Consider the following 18,106-nt stretch of genomic DNA (forward strand, 5'->3'; position numbering starts at 1 on the left):
GATTAGACCATGGTGTGCCCAGATATTTGGTTAAATATTCTGGGTGTTTCTGTGGAGGTGTTTTTGGATGAGCTTCACATTTAAATTGATAGGTTGAGTAAAGGAGGTTGTCTTCCCTAATGTGGGTAGGCCTCATCTAATCAGTTGAAAGTCTGAATAGAACAAAAAGTCTGACCCTCTTCTGAGTAAGACAGAATTCTTCCTGCCTAACTGCCTTTGAACTGGGATATTGATTTTTTTTTCCTGCCTTTGAACTCAAATTGAAACATTGTTGCTTCCTGAGTCTCCAACCTGCCAGCCTTTGGACTGAAACTGTGCTGTTGGACCTCCTGGGACTTGCCGGCCTCCATAATCATGTGAGCCAATTTCTTATTATCTCTATATCATCTATATCTATATATCTATATCTATATCTTTATCTATATCCTCTTGGTACAATTCTCTGGAGAACCCTGACAATTACAGATACCACCACTGATGTGAAGCCGAAAGAGATAACTTGACTTGTGGTCAGTTCAGAGACCTGGAGAATCCTAGTGTTCCTTGACACAAGATTATTTTAATTTTGCAAATCAAGTGATGGTATTTTTTTTTTTTTTTTTTTTTTTGCGGTACGTGGGCCTCTCACGGTTGTGGCCTCTCCCGTTGCGGAGCACAGGCTCTGGAAGCGCAGGGTCATCGGCCATGGCTCATGGGCCCAGCCACTCCGTGGCCACTCTTCCCGGACCGGGGCACGAACCCTTGTCCCCTGCATCGGCAGGCGGACTCCCAACCACCGCGCCACCAGGGAAGCCCGATGGTAGTTTTTTATTTCATTTACTGCAGAGAAATTGTTGTAACATTTAAGAGCTGACCCCCAAATTCCTCTTTGAGAGAACTGTCTGTTGGAAATCATATGTTGATAAATGTGTAACTAGGATAGATTTTGTCACTGCTCAGTTGTGCCCAATGCTGGAACTGGTGACTTGCCCCTCCGTCTTCCAACTCCCTCTCTGGGGGACTTTTGCAAATCCTGGCCTTTTGAAAAATGAAGTGTCTATAGGACACATTTTGGATGTGGTAGAGTCCAGATAAATGTCCTTCTGGTGGATGACCCATGGGTGACAAGCCCTCCCCCATCAGCAATGAAAAGAAAGTCGCCATAGCCCCTCAGTGTATCAGTAGTAACTGAGTTGTCTGGCTCTCACTGCAGTGGCCATGGGTGGTGACTGGGCATTGGCTCAGCTTCCATCAGCCTCCTTGCAGAAGATGCTTTAGGAATCTGGCTGCCCTTGATGATGACTCTGCTTGTTCACTTGCCATCCCTCCCCCACCCCATCTTTGTGATTCAGCTCTTCCTCCTACTTCCTCTCACGTGCTCTAGTACATGCTCTTTTCCCTGTCACCTCCTTACCCAGTAATCCTCATTTAGTTCCCTTGAGGGAACTGTCTGCCTCTCCTTCAACTTTCTTTCTAATAAAGTATTCTGATTAAATTCCCTCAGGACTTTCCTGTTTTCCACGTAACAGCCCGTTGTAGATGTAAAACAGAAATCAAAAGTTGAACAAAACCCAGAGATCCAACAAAACCCCCAAAACCCTACACTGTGTGTTTTGCTTTTTGTATGTCTGCTTTTATAATTTTAATCCTTTTCAAGGCATCGTGGCTGCCTCTTGCAGATTGGGGAGGGTCAGTACAAAGAAGTGGTACAGAAACAACAAAGACAAGGTACAAGATTATCACTGGGTAAAAGGGGAGCCCTCTTGGTGTCTGGATATTGATGAGTCCCAAAGCTTCAAAGAATGACCACCACTGCTTTGTCTAATAGAAAGAAAAATTTAGAGTCAGTAAAATGGTACAACATTACTTGATGTGACCTTTCTGTGCTTTCCCCCAACCAAAAGAAAGGTTCGGTCAAATCTATAAATAACACAAAAGCTTGTGTGTGAAAAGGGGGCTGAGATGGAGTTATTGTTGGATGGATAAAGTAGGATGTAAGGACATCAGAGCTTAGAGGTGAGGCCAGGCAAATGCCAGTTGGTGCAGAACTAGTAGAAACCTTGAGATTGAGCTTTGGATTTCATGAGCCATGAAATTATTGAGTACAAGAAAATTTTACCTAAAGATCATGGGGGCAGCGAGGCCTCCAGCTGTCTTGAAGGTTACCATAATTCACATCTTTGTGCTTAAGCACTTATTAGAAACCAGACGTGGAAATAAGTTGGATATTAAAGCTGACAAGTATTTAATGTCAAAGATCACTGTAATTTAACTTCTTATTCTTGCAAAATAACTTCAGGATTCTCATTTCTGAGCAGTCATCAAGCTAATTTTCATTTCACTGGAACGACTTATTTCACATTTTCAGGAAGTTGCCACTAATTTCTGCAAGGAAAAAAAAAAAAAAGAAATATACCAGTCAGGGTTGATAAAGCAGAAAAGGGTTTTACTGAAAGAATATGGGGCTGCTCCCAGAGTTTCTGGGAGGGCTGGCAGATGAGCCTTGGGAAGCCAACAGGAACAGCGGCAGACTAACTAGGCAGCCACAGCCATGGCCAAGATTGCACAACAGAATCAAAGTCAGGGAAGCACGTTGCTGCCTCGGAAGTAAGCTTGAGCAGTGAATGAGGTTAATATGGGTATAATATGTGAGGAAATCAAAAGAAAGATAGAAATTACAATCATATACAATATTGAGAAAAATTTTTTATAGTGTTGATTTTCTATGTTGCCTATGTGAAAGCAAGCAACATTCAAGGCAATAATATAAATTGTGTATAAAGATGCCCATGGGCATTTTTAGATACAATTATTTTGGGGAGCAGATCCATAGGTTTCATGAGCTTTTCAAAAAGTCATTGTCTTTTTATACTTTCCCCAATGCCAGATTTTCTTTCTCATCTCCATCATCTAGAGAGTTTGAACACATTACACTCAAAGCTCAGAATGTCTCTTTTTTTTTTTTTTTTTTTTTTGCGATACGCGGGCCTCTCACTGTTGTGGCCTCTCCCGTTGCGGAGCACAGACTCCGGACGCGCAGGCTCAGCGGCCATGGCTCACGGGCCCAGACGCTCTGCGGTATGTGGGATCTTCCCGGGCCGGGGCACGAACCCGTGTCCGCTGCATCGGCAGGCGGACTCTCAACCACTGCGCCACCAGGGAAGCCCTAGAATGTCTCTTAAACATACGAAAAAATGCTTAAATCCTCTCATAATAAGAAAAATACAAATTTAAATTACAGTGATACCATTTATTATCAATTATATTGGAAGAACCAAAAAGTCTGACATCATATTCTGTTAGTGAAGCTGTTGGGAAACCGACTCTTTCTTACATTGCTGATGGAAATGTAAAATTGTCTGACTCTGTGGAGGAAACTTTGGCAATATAGAGCAACTACATATGCATAATCTTTTTTTTAGGAATCCATCTCAAAGATACACTGGCAAAAAATACAAAATAACAAACGCACAGAGCTTTTCATTGAGGCATTATTTGTAATTCTAAATGTTGTAGGCAGAATACTAAGATAGACCCACCCATTCTCTCTCCCCAGCATATGTCTTGCATAGCTCCCTCCTCTTCAGTGCAAGCAGAATCTGTGAATATCATAGGATATCCCTCTCAGGATTAGGCTATATTATATGGCAAATGTAAAGGAATCTTTCAGATGTAGTTAAGGTCCCTAAACTCTTGACTTTGAGTTAATCAAAAGGAGGATTATACTGAGTGGACCTGACCTAATCAGGTGGGTCCTTGAAACAGATTCTCTCTCTCTTTTTTTTTCTCAAAGTTTCCTTATACCCTTTTTTTTAACTTTTTATTTTATATTGAAGTATAGCCGACTAACAATGTTGTGATAGTTTCAGGTGCATAGCAAAGCGACTCAGCTGTACGTATACATGTATCCATTCTCCCCCAGATTCCCCTCCCATCCAGGCTGCACATAACATTGAGCAGAGTTCTCTGTGCTATACAGTAGGTCTTTGTTGGTTATCCTTTTTAAATATAGCAGTGTGTACATTGTCAATCTCAAATTCCCTAATTATCCCTTCCCTCCACCTTTCCCCCACGGTAACCATAAGATCATTCTTTAAGTCTCTGAGTCCATTTCTGTTTTGTAAATACGTCATTTGTATTATTTCTTTTTAGATTCTGCATATAAGTGATATCATACGATATTTCTTTCTCGAAGCAGAGATTCTCTTGATGGCTTTGGAGAAGTAAGCTCCACATGTGAGAGGACCTCTGGAGGGGGTTCTGTGGTTAGGACCTGAGAGAGGCTTCTAGTTTCTGAAAGTCATCCCAGATGACAGCTAGTGAAAAAAAAATAGGGATTTCACTTTACAACCATAAGGAACTGAATTCTGCAAATACTAGTGAAGGAGAAAGAGATCTGCAAACTTCACATGAGATCACAGCCTTGGCCAACATTTTGATTTCAGCCTGGTGGGATGCTAAGCAGAGGACCCAGACAACCTGTGTGCAGACTTCTGACCCAGAGAACTGTGAGGTAATAACTTTATGTTGTTTTAAGTTACTAAATTTGTGGTAATTTGTTATGCAACAGTAGAAAATGAATACGCTGACAAACAAAATACTACCAAATGTCCATCAATAGGGGACAGATTGAATAGACTATGGTATATCCACACAACTGAGTACTTTGTAGTTGTAAAAAGGATAAAAAGATCTAGGTGGGGAATGGTGTTTTTACATGCAATCTTTTGTATAAGAAAAGGGGAATAAGAGTACATACACACCAATGCTTACATTTTCAAAAAGAAACAGTGGAATGATTAACCAAAATAAACAAATACAGTTACTTAGAGGGGCAGTCAGGGACCAAGGAGGAGATGGGACTCATGCGAGGCTTTTGTGATATACCTTATTGTGTTTTGACTTTGGTACTTTGGCTTACATAATTAAAAACAAAATTAAAGAATAAAAAGGAACTATTAAATATTAAAAACTAATGGAAATAAAACAAATCTAGCTGTATATCAACTTGGTAGCATTAATCACACACATAAATGAATTATTTAAAGTAACTCTAAAGCACAGTGTTTTGACTGTTGCTTCCTGGTGGAGTGTATATATGTAAGGAATGTAAGCATAGATTTATATATGTGACCTGGGAAACTACTCACCTAGTCCAAGCAGGGTAAATGCAAGGGGTCCATACCCAGACATTTGTAGTGAAAAGAGTAAAAGCCAACGACAAAAAGGAAATCTCAAAAGGAGTGGGGGGAAAATGGACTCTTTACATACAAGGGAACTTCCATAAGATTAACAGATGACTTCTTCTCAGAAACAACGAAGGACAGAAGGTAGTGTGATGACATTTTCAAAGAACTGAAAGAAAAAAATTGTTGACTAAGAATCTTAAATTCTGCAAAAAAGGTGAAATAAAGACATTCCCAGATAAACAAAAGTGGAGACAATTAGTTGCTAGGAGATCACTTTATCTGAAATACTAAAGACTTCTTCAGGCTAAAAGCAAGTGACACCTGGACTGTAATTCAACTGCACACCAAAACCCAAAAAGTAATGGTAAAGGTAATTATATAATCATAAAAGATGCTTATTTCTTTGAACTACAATTTAAAAGCAATTCTGTGAAATTACATATATAAATGAATTATTGGTCCTATAACACATAGGAATGAAACATATTTGAACAGCACAAAGGAAGTGGATGGGAGCAAGGCTATGTTGGAGTAAGGAAACGATGCCAGATGGCGACGTGAATGTATGGGGACAAAGGAAGAGAACCAAAAATAGTAAGTAAGGAGATTAATTTAACCAACTCTAGTTTATATACTTCCTCTCCTTTATTCTCTCAACTTCTTTAAAATAAAAACATATATAAGATAATAAGTAGAATAACCTGTTGTTGGGCTTGTAACATATATACATGTACTATGCATAACAATTATAGCTCAAAAAGGAGAAAAAGGGAATAGAGCTATACCCAAGAAAATTGAAAACATATGTCCACACAAAGACTTGTACACAAATGTTCATAGCAGCATTATATCATAATATCCAAAACTTGGAATCAACTCAAATGTCCATCAGCTAGTGAATGGACAAACAAAATGTGCTATATCTGTACAATGGAATATTATTCAGCCGTTAAAAGGAATAAAGTACTGATAAATGCTACAATAGGGGTGAATCTTGAAAACATGCTAAGCGAAAGAAGGTAGACAGAAAAGACTTCATACTGTATGATTCCATTTATATGAAATGTCCTTTATAGGCAAATCTATAGATTCAGAAAGTAGATTAGTAGTTGCCTAGGGCAGGGGATAGATTGGGGGTAGGAGAAATGAGGAGTTACTACTGATGGACATGGGGTTTCTTTGTAGGGGAATGAAATGTTCTAAAAATCCATTATGGTGATAATTGTGCAATTCTGTGAACAAACTAAAAACAAGTGAATTGTATACCTTAAATGGGTGAATAGTATGTGAATTATATCTTAATAATGCTGTTAATAAAAAGTCTAATGAAATCATGCCAACAGTGCATAGCAGCCAACTGGAAAGGAGCTCCCAGTGCACAGGGCAATTTGAGCATCAAAAAGACTGACTGCATTGAATTGAAACACAGTATATATATATATATATATATATATATATATATATATATATATATATATATATTGAGTTTTAGTTTGTAAAGACAACAAAACAAAACAAATATCTCACCATTCACCACTGGAGGTTGCCAGGCCACCAATCATTTCTGTGAAAAACTGAAAGACGAAAAGAACCAAGCTTATCCTGCCTTACCTGTATGAATTGTATATTTATATAACTGAAGAGCTGATGAAAGAAAATTCTTTATAGAACAAGTTCAGCCTAAAGGTACAGAGAGAATGGTAGAATAAGAAAATCACTGTTTTGCAACTTCTAAGGAAATAATGCTTTTGGGCAACAATCATGTATAAATAATAAAAGTATGAGGTAAAATTTGATGGGAAAATATTATAATGGAGAGATCAGGGTCATATAATTTGAACCCTCTGATTTCATCCTTTTAAAAAATAACAGCTTTATCGAGAAATAGTTCACATACGATAAAAATTCACCCTTTAAAGTAATTCAGTGGTTTTGAGTATAATCACAGAGTGGTGCAACCATCACCACTATCTAATTCCAGAACATTTTGTTAACACTTCAAAAAGAAACTTGATCCCTATTAGCAGTAAGTCCCCATTCCTCCTTCCCACCAGTTTTTGGCAACAACTAATCTATCTCCTCTCTCTGTGGATTTGCTTATTCTGGACATTTCATTTAAACAGAATCAAATGATACGGCTCCTTTCACTTACCATAATGTTTTTATGGTCATCTGTGTAGTAGCATGTATCAGTATTTTGTTCCTTTTAATGGTTGAATAATATTCCATTGTATGGATATACCACATTTTGTTTATCCATTCATTAGTTGATGGAAATTAGGTTCTTTCTATTTTTGGCTATTGTAACACTGCTAAGAGCATCTGTGTACAAGTCTTTGTGTGGACATATGTTTTTAGTTTTTTTTGTTATATACCTAGGATTGAAATTGGTGGGTCATATGGTCACTTATGTTTAACTTTTTGAGGTGATTCCATCTTATCACTAAAAGTAGGATGGTAAAGTATTATGCGCTTCATAATATGATGTAAAAAAATATACAGCATACATACAAAGTATTCTGGTCTAAGCAACTGAATCTGAATATAATCAAGCATGTAGATCAGGAATATGTAAACTTTTCTGTAAAGGGCAAGACAGTAACTATTTTAGGCTTTGTGGACCATACAGTCTCTGTCACAACTTCTCAACTCTACTGAGAAGCATGAAAGGAGGTACAGACAACGTGTAAATAGAAGACATTGCTTTGCCCCAATAAAACTTTATTTCAGAGCAGGCAGCAGGTCACATTTGGCCCACAAGTCATAATCCTTGTTTGAGATTTTATAGAAAACCTGGCGGAGACAGAAACACATTAAATCAGCCAAACTTGGAAAGTGAGACAAGTGACATGGTTTTTTCAAAAAAACATTACTGGCATGAAAATGGCTTACATTCTGTTTTTTCCATAAATGCTTTCTTTTTTTTTTAATCTCATGCTGTGTGTTACTTGAGTGAGTAATAAAAAGAAACTTGGGTGTATCTGAAGGAACATAGTGGCTTACGACTTATCTTTCAGTGACCTTATTGTGCTGCTACTTCTCCTAATGGTAAAAGACCCCTCTGTTTGGACCAATTACAATTCTTCATCCCTATGGTGACAATAATCTCACCAAGATGTAAACATTTATCTAAGGCAGACCAATCAGAATTTTCCCTTTATTTTTTCAAGGTGAAGCTGGGATAGAAAAGCTATATTTTCTCTCTGGTTGTGAGAGTATAAGAATGCAAGCCACAAGACAGCTCTAGTCAGTTTCAGGTTTCGGTAGCCTTTGATCTTTAGAATGAAACCAATCTGAAAGGAGAAGGAAAAGTGTATATGTGTGTGTGTGTGTGTGTGTGTGTGTGTGTGTGTGTGTGTGTGTGTGAGAGAGAGAGAGAGAGAGACAGAGAGACAGAGAGACAGGGAGAGAGAGACAGAGAGGGAGAGAGAGAATGGAGGGGATTGGAGAGATTTATTTGCAACCAAAGAATTCCATTTAATATGGTCATCTTAAAAGATTTTTGAAAGGATAAGACATAATATGTATAAAATTGCTGACATGGCAGACTTTCAATAAATGTTGTTTTTTAAAACTAAATCACAAATTGCTTATGTTTTATACATTATTATTTTATTTCCTATGTTTATATGCCCTGTCTTACAAACACATTGTCAGTTCCATGAGGGCAGGAAACATGCATATTATACTTCCTTGCTTTCCAGAGGGTCTAGCATGAGCTTAGTTAATTTCTGTAAAAAAGATATTCTTCATTGATAAATAAGAACATGAAAATGTATTATTTGATTATAGAACTAGAATGACCTTAATATCTTCCAGTGAAGGTAGACTTGTTTTCTGTGAATTTATCTCAAGTTAGAAGTAGCATTTATTTTTATTTTTAAATTTTTTTAAATGGAAGTCTCTTCTCAGGTGTATTATTGTTTTTTCAGTTAGTGGAAGAAGCATGAGTTAAATTATAAAATTTTTTTTCTTGGAAATTCATGGATGAGATGTTATTGCTCATGTAATTTAGGTTCTAATATTGAATATTTAAGGCACATTTTTAGCTTAATTGCTGGAAAGCAATACCACCACAAGTTGAAATAGTTTTAAAATAGAAAAAGATATAAAATTATAGTGAACATGTCATTTGAAGTAATTTGCATTCTAAACAAAGTCTGAAAGAAGTCATTAGAGTTATTCAGAGAAATTAGTTGATGGTTTTTAAAAGACCCATGTAATTTGAATTTGTTTACTTTATACATTTAAAGGCTTTACATATATAATACCAAAATTGCTGTCCTAGTTTTTAAATAAGTGAAACTCTTTTATTTTTTCTAAAAACCAAATTGTTAGAACCCTAAAAATATCTATTGCTGTTCTGAATATAAAGCTTACTTACTAACCAAGTATGATGTCAGTCCCACATTTCAAAAATTTTAAACAAATATGAATATTTCCTAGTTATAATATCTAGGTGAGGCATGTCCTATAGCTTCCTCTCTTTAGCTAATGATAATTTTTAACAACTTTCTCATTCTTAGGAAATATTAGAATTAAATGAAAATTTGTCATTTCAATAATAATAGACATTTTCTTATTTATACTTACATATGAAATTTCTTTTCCAAAAAAGTTGTCCTAAGAAAATGTTTTCTTCCTGTGGTTCATGTAATATAGGAACATAATTTGATTTATGTAAGTTATAGGAAAAAAAATAAACTGAGATGCTTTCACTTGAGCTTGAATCAGTATTTAATTTTAAGTAAACAAATACTTAAAAATTGTAATCTTGGAAATTCCCTGGCAGTCCAGCGGTTAGGAGTCCGCACTTCCACTGCTGAGGGCTGGGGTTCAATCCCTGGTTGGGGAACTAAGATCCTGTAAAATGCGCCGCGTGGTCAGAAAAAAAAAATTGTATTCTTTACTGCCATTTCTGTCCAGGATGGATTAGCAAGCACAGGATTTATCTTAAACAACTAAATAAGCAGACAAAATATATGAAACAATGGTTTTCAGATATTGGACAACAGGCAGTACATGAGAGCGATCTCTGAGAGAAGGGAACAAACAAGGTGAGCCCTATGATTGCTCAAGCCACAGGCTAAAGAGAGTTTCTGGGCTTCACTGCAGGGTGCGGGAGTCCATACAGAACCTGGCAGTCTCCCTTAGTTGAGGAGACAGAGTGCAGAGTTCATGGTGGCCAAGCCACTTATAATGGAAAGAGCAGAGTACTCGAGAGGAAAGAGCTGCACAGCTAGAGAGTTCTAGAGACCTGGCTTTCAAATGTTTATACAGAAAGGTTCAGACTAGTCCATGGAGCTCACACAGTTCCAGGAATAGTTTGTGTTTGTACCAGCCAGAGTGAAAAGCTTCTTTATTCCCAGGGATTGATAAGAGAGTCAAATAACCCTGGATGAGGGGTAGACAACTATGACATGTGGGTCAAATCTGGCCTTTTTTGTACAGTTCACAAGCTAGGAATGGTTTTTACATTTTTAAAGGGTTATTGAAAGCAAATGAAGAGTATGCCACAGATTATATGTGGCCCATAAAACCTAACTAGTAACTATGTGGTCCTTTACAAAAAAAGTTTGCTGAACCCTATGCTAGACTAAAGGCTGTTCTAAACCTGCCTAATACGGGTTAAAAGCAAATCTCAAAAGTATCCATTTCCAAGTAAATTAACCACATCCTAAAACATAACCTAAAAATACTTAAAGGGAAAAAACTAGTATCCATTTCCAAGAAAATTTCTGCATCCCTGAACAATGTCCATAAATATTTAAAGGAATACAAAGCATCTAGTATCTGACAATGTAAAAATCACAATGTCTGGCATCTAATAAAAAATTACCACATATTCAAAGGGGCAGTAAAAGATGACCCATAATGAAGACAGATGTCAATTAATAGAAACAAAAATGGCATTGATAATAGAATTTTTAGGAAAGGACAATAAATCAGCTGTTATAAATACACAGTATATGTTGAAAAAGGTAGAGAAAAACATGAGCATGATGAAGAGAGAAATGGAAAGTATAAATAACACCTAAACTAAATTTGTAGAGATGAAATATATGATGTTTTAGATAAAAATATACTGAATGAAATTAATAGGTTATTAGACAGTATTAGGAGGAAAGATTAGTGAACTTGAAGACGTAGTAATGGAGACTATCTTAAATGAAACAGAGAAAAGAAGACAGAAAAGTGAATGGAGCATCAGTGCACTGTGGGAAACCTTCATGTATCCTCATATATATGCCATAGGAGTCTCAGAAGGGGTGGAGAGAGATGGAAAGAGGGAAGAAAAAATGTCTGGAGAAATAATGACGGAATATTACCAAATCCCATAGACAGCAAAAGCTCAGCAAACCTCAATCAGAAGACACATGAAGAAAGCAACACGAGGCAGATAATCAAATTGCTTAAAAGCAGGAATAAAGAGAAAATAATTAAATTAGTCAAAGGAAAATAACATATTCCATACAGAGGCACAAAGATAAGCATGACAAATAAAGAATGCAAACTAGAAGATGGTAGAGCAACACATTTTAAGTACCAGAAGACATAATACCCCATCATTCTAGAAATCTTTACCCAACTAGAATACATTCATAAAATGAAGGTAAAATAAAGATTTTTAAAAAGACATACAAAAGCTGATAGAATTTATTACCAGCAGAGTAGTACAAGAAGAAATGTCATAGAAAGTCCTTCAAGGAAAAGGATGTCAGATAGAAATTTATACCTACTTAAAGAAATGAAGAGAATCAGAAGTAAAAACTATTTATGTAAATATAAAAGTTTTTTCCTTATTTAAAAAATTCATTAAAAGATAATTGACTCTTTAAAGCAAACATAGTAACAATGTATTGTACAGTTTATAACATAATTGTATGACAGTATGGGTAAACTGTATGACAGTAGTGGCATAAGGTCCAGGATGGGGGAAATGTAAGTAGATAGGGGTCTACTGCTGTCTGTAAAGTGGTGTAATATTAGTTGAACACAGACTGTAATAACTTAAATATGTATACTGTAATCCTAGAGCAAATCCTACATGTATTAAAAAGATGTTTATTATGAATATATTATGAACAACTTTATGCTAATTAATTCAATAACTTTGATAAACAAAAATTTCTTGAAAAGATACAAACTGCTGAAGCTCAAATAAAAAGAAATAGATGGACTGAGTAGCCCTATATCTATTAAATAAATTGAATTTGTAGTTAAAAAATCTTCTCACAAAGAAAACCCTAGGCCCAGAAGATTTCATGGTGAATTCTACCACATATTTGAGGAAGAAATACCAATTTTACACATTTTTTTCCCCAAAAAACAGAATAGGATAGGGAAACTTCCAACTCATTTTATGACTACAGAATAATCCTGATACCAAAATTAGACAAAGACATGGCAAGAAACTAGAGACCAATATCTCTCACAAACATGAATGCAAAAAATCATTTGAGAATTAACAAATTGAATCTAGCAATATGGTAAAAGAATAATATATCACAACCAAATGGTGTTTATCCCAGGAATGCAAAGCTGGTTTAACATTGAAAAAAGTAATCATGTAATTTTAATATTAACAGAATGAAAAAAGAAAAACATGATTTTTTTGTAAGATACCGACAAAGCATTTGAAAAAATTCAACACTGCTTCCTGATAAAAGTAGAAATACAAGGGAATTTCCCCAACCTGATAAAGAGCATCTATGAAAAACTTACAACCAGCACTATATTGGGTTGGCCAAAAGTTTCGTTTGGTTTTTTCTGTAAGATGGCTCTAGTAGCACTGAATTGTCATTAACTTCATTCAAAACAATTTTGTTAGATTGTATGTGACAGCTGTCATATCAGCATGCATTAAAAAAAAAGACTTATCTGGGGCTTCCTCGGTGGCACAGTGGTTAAGAATCCTCCTGCCAATGCAGGGGACACGGGTTCGAGCCCTGGCCCGGGAATATCCCACGTGCTGTGGAGCAACTAAGCCCGTGCACCACAACTACTGAGCCTGCGCTCTAGAGCCTGCGAGCCACAGCTACTGAAGCCGGCGCGCCTAGAGCCCGTGCTCCGCAACAACAGAAGCCACCGCAATGAGAAGCCAGCGCACGGCAACAAGAGTAGCCCCCACTTGCCACAACTAGAGACAGCCCGCACGCAGTAACGAAGACCCAACGCAGCCAATAAATAAACAAACAAATAAATAAATTCTTTAGAAAATAAAAAAAAGATATCAAAATTGGTGAATTTTTGTGTAGCTGTTTTAATATGGAAGATGGAAGAAAAAAAGCAACATTTTCAGCCTATTATGCTTTATTATTTCAAGAAAGTTAAGAAAGCAACTGAAACGCAAGAAAAGATTTGTGCAGTGTATGGAGAAGGTGCTGTGACTGATTGAACATGTCAAAAGTGGTTTATGAAGTTTCATGCTGGAGATTTCTCTCTGGACGACGCTCCATGGTCGGGTAGACCAGTTGAAATTGATAGATATCAAATCGAGACATTAAACGTTATACCACGCGGGAGAGAGCTGACACACTCAAACTATCCAAATCAAGCGTTGAAAGTCATTAGTACCAGCTTGGTTATGTTCATCGCTTTGATGATTTGGTTCCAGTTAAGTGAAAAAAAACCTTCTTGACAGTATTTCCGCCTGAAATTCTCTACTTAAACGTAATGAAAACGTTCCATTTTTAAACAAATTGTGACAGGCGATGAAAAGTGGATACTGTACAATAATGTGGAACAGAAGAGATCGTGGGGCAAGTGAAATAAACAACCACCAAGCACACGAAAGGCTGGTCTTCATCCAAAGAAGGTGATGTTGTGTATATGGTAGGATTGGAAGGGAGTCCTCTATTATGAGCTCCTTCGGGAAAACGAAACGATTAATTCCAACAAGTCCTGTTCCCAGTTAGACCAACCAAAAGCAGCACTCGACGAAAAGCGTCTGGAATTAGTCAGTAGAAAATGCATAATCTTCTATCAGGATAATGCAAGACTGCATGTTTCTTTGATGACCAGGCAAAAACTGTTACAGCTTGGCTGGGAAGTTCTGATTCATCCACCATATTCACCAGACATTGCACCTTTGGATTTCCATTTATTTTGGTCTTTACAAAATGCTCTTAACGGAAAAAATTTCAATACCCTGGAAGACTGTAAAAGGCACCTGGAACAGTTCTTTGCTCAAAAAAATAAAAAGTTTTGGGAAGATGGAATTATGAAGTTGCCTGAAAAATGGCAGAAGGTAGTGGAACAAAACGGTGAATACATTGTTCAATAAAGTTCTTGCTGAAAATGAAAAATGTATCTTTTGTTTTACTTAAAAACCGAAGGCACTTTTTGGCCAACCCAATATTTAGTGATGAAAGACTGAATGATTTCCCTTTAACACTGGCAACAAGGCAAGAGAGTTTACTCTCCCTAATTCCATTTGGCATTATAATAAATGTCCTAGCCAGCACAAAAAGGCAAGTAAAATAAATGAAAGTCATACAGGCTGGAAAGAAAAGGTAAAACTGTATTCACGGAAAACATGACATTTTATGTAGAAAATCCCAAGGAATCTATAAAAAGCAATTAGAAGTAATAAGTGAGTTTAGCAAGGTTGCAGGATACTAAGTCAATATACAAAATACAAAATTAAACAAACAGTATCTTTACATTAGCATCAGTATATGAGATATTTAGGAATATATTTGACAAAAGATGTTTAAAAACTGTACACTAAATACTAGAAAACATTGTTAAGAAAATTTAAAGGAGACATGAATAAATGGAGGGATATACCAGGCTCATGTATGGGAAGAGTCAATATTATTAAGATGTCAATTCTACCCAAATTGAGATATATATATAGTTTTTGCACTGCCATGAGGCATGTAAAATCTTAATTGCCTGACCAGGCATCGAACTCACGCCCCCTACATTGGAAGTGTGGAGTCTTAACCACAGCTCCACCAGGGAAGTCCCCAAATTGATTTATTTTTAACTCAGTCCCAATCAAAATCCCTGAAGAAATTTTTAGTAGAAATTGATAGGCTGATTCTAAAATTTATGTGGAAATGCAATGGACCTAGATATCCAAAACAATTCTGAATGAAGCTTTTTTACACTACTGGATTTCAAGAGTTTTTATATGGCTACAATAATCAGATAGTGTCAATACTGCCTTGCTAACTATAGCCACTATATTGTACAGAAGATCTCAAGGATTTATTCAGCTTGCATAATGGAAACTGTGTTTTTTCACAAGTACCTCTTGTTTTCTCCTCCTTCCAGGCCCTGGCAACCACCAATCTATGCTCTGCTTCTATGAGTTTGACTATTTCATATACTTCATGGTAAACAGCACATTTTTATATACTTAAAAATGTGCTGAGAGAATAGATCTTATGTTAAGAGTTCTTATTACACACACACAAAATAAATAAAGAGTGTGGGAGGAAACTTTTATAGGTGATGGATATGTTTTTAAAAATTATATATAGATGGATATGTTTATTGCACAGATTGTGGTGATGGTTTCATGGATGAATACTTCTCTCTAAATTCATCAAGCTGTATACATTAAATATGTACAGATTTTTTCCTTTTTTATTTTTCACTGTCTCCAATTACTGATTTTCCCCCCAACTTTACTGAGGTAAAATTGATAAATAAAATTGTTAAGGTATTTAAAGTGAAATATGTATAGATTTTTTAATGTCAATCATACCTCAATAAAATGGCTAAAAAATGTCATAATTGGCATAATAATAGATACCCAGATCAATGGAACAAAATGGAGAGTCCCGAAATAAATCCACCCATACATGTATTGATACAATTGGATTTTTTTCTTTATCCTTTTACCCCACTTTTTATTCTTCTTCATAGCATTCATCCTTGCCCGACAATTCAGTTGTTTATTTGATAATTATCTGTCTCTCTCAACTGGATTTTTTTTTATTGTGGTAAAAATCATACAACATGAAATCTCTCTTCTTCACAAAATTTTAAGCGTACAGCACAGTATTGTTAACTCTAAGCACAATGTTGTATAGTAGATCTCTAGAACTTTTCCATCTTGCATGACCTGCACTCTATACCCATTGAACAGCAATTCCCCATTTCCCCTGCCCCCCAGCCTCTGGCAACCATCATTCTACTTTCTGTTCTGTGAGTTCGACTACTTTAGATACCTCCTATAAGTGGAATCATACAGCATTTGTCCTTTTGTGACTGGCTTGTTTCATTTAGTGTGAGGCCTTCAAGGTTCATCATCGTAGCATATGACAGGATTTCTTCCTTTTTTATGGTTGAATAATATTCCACTGGAAGCATGTACCACATTTACTTTATTAATTCATTGATGCATACATAGGTTGCTTCTACCTTTTGGCTATTGTGAATAATGCTGTGATGAACATAGGTGTGCAAATATCTCTTCAAGATCCTGATTTCAATTCTTTTAAATAAATACTCAAAAGAGAAATTGCTGGATCATATGGCAATTCTATTTTTTAATTTTCTTTTTGGAATCTGCATACTGTTTTCCATAGCGGTTGCTCCATTTTACATTCCCACCAACAGTGCACAATGGTTCCAGTTTCTCCACATCCTCTGCATCACTTGCTATTTTCTGATTTTATTTATTTTTTTGATAATGGCCATCCTAACAGATATGAGGTGATATCCCATTGTGGTTTTGATTTGCATTTCCCTGATGAGTAGTGAAGTTGAGCATTTTAATATATTTGTTGGCCATTTGTATGTCTTCTTTGGAGAAATGTCTATTCAAGTCCTTTGCCCATTTCTTAATTGGGCTATTTATTTAGTTTTGCTACTGAGTTTTAGGACTTATATATTTTAGATTTTAACCCATTATCAGATATATAGTTTGCAAATATCTTCTCCCATTCCATAAGATGCCTTTTTACCCTGTTGGAGGGAGGAATTACAAAGGGGCACAAGGAAACTTTTTGGAGTGAACGTTTATTATCTTGAGTGTTGTGATGATTTTATGGGTATATCCATATGTTAAAACTCCTCAAATTATATACTTTAAATTTGTGCAGTCTGCTGCATGTTAATTATATTTCAATGAGTTGTTTAAAAAAAAAGAAAATAGTAAACAAAAGTAAGAGAACCTCATCAACCCCAGAAATTTACATTCATTTACCTAAAGTTTTTTTGTTTGTAATTACATAAACAATTTATAATGTATAAATTTACAGAACAGTTGATTTCTTCATCTTGAAAATTTTTTTACATGAATATGTATTAAAAATATTCAGAGTTACCAGTACTTTCTTATTCATTATATAACACACCATAATTAAATATATACCATGCCAAATTCTGGGTAAGTAAAATAGATTAACTCAAATTAGAAATTAATCCAATGGAACAATCTTTGGCTTAACATTTTTTTTTTTTTTTTTTTTTTTTTTTTTTTTTTTTATGCGTTACGCGGGCCTCTCACTGTTGTGGCCTCTCCCGTTGCGGAGGACAGGCTCCGGACGCGCAGGCTCAGCGGCCATGGCTCACGGGCCCAGCCGCTCCGCGGCATGTGGGATCCTCCCAGACCGGGGCACGAACCCGTGTCCCCTGCATCGGCAGGCGGACTCTCAACCACTGCGCCACCAGGGAAGCCCTGGCTTAACATTTTTAAATGTGCTTAATATTGTCTGATTTCACAACTGAGAATTTTTACATTTTTGAGTTCCAGCCTAATCAGTTTCTCCCTTCATCCCTTTATGAAAGGAGGAAATTGAAAGCCCCAGGAAAGCTAGCTATGAGAAGAGAGAAGCCAGTCTGTTTTGTGCAGAGGAAAACAGGCTCTGGGACTTTAGTACTCTGACTCTTCCCCTAAATCCCAGTTGTGGAAGTAAAAGACCAATACAGACATTGGAAGATAACCAGCAACAGCAATGGACAAAATACCTACTATT

At 36.2% G+C, this 18,106-nt stretch overlaps 1 long non-coding RNA gene across 1 annotated transcript; it reads left to right on the top strand.

Annotated features, from left to right (window-relative positions):
* The first annotated feature begins 223 nt into the window (after window positions 1-223).
* On the top strand, window positions 224-5,684 carry LOC116752832. Its single transcript, XR_004349604.1, has 3 exons — window positions 224-356; window positions 4,425-4,492; window positions 5,643-5,684. It is a non-coding gene; the product is annotated as an uncharacterized LOC116752832 (long non-coding RNA).
* The last annotated feature ends 12,422 nt before the right edge of the window (window positions 5,685-18,106 follow it).

This window comes from Phocoena sinus, chromosome 4, assembly GCF_008692025.1.
Source record: "Phocoena sinus isolate mPhoSin1 chromosome 4, mPhoSin1.pri, whole genome shotgun sequence".
In the NCBI taxonomy this organism is placed as follows: Eukaryota; Metazoa; Chordata; class Mammalia; order Artiodactyla; family Phocoenidae; genus Phocoena; species Phocoena sinus.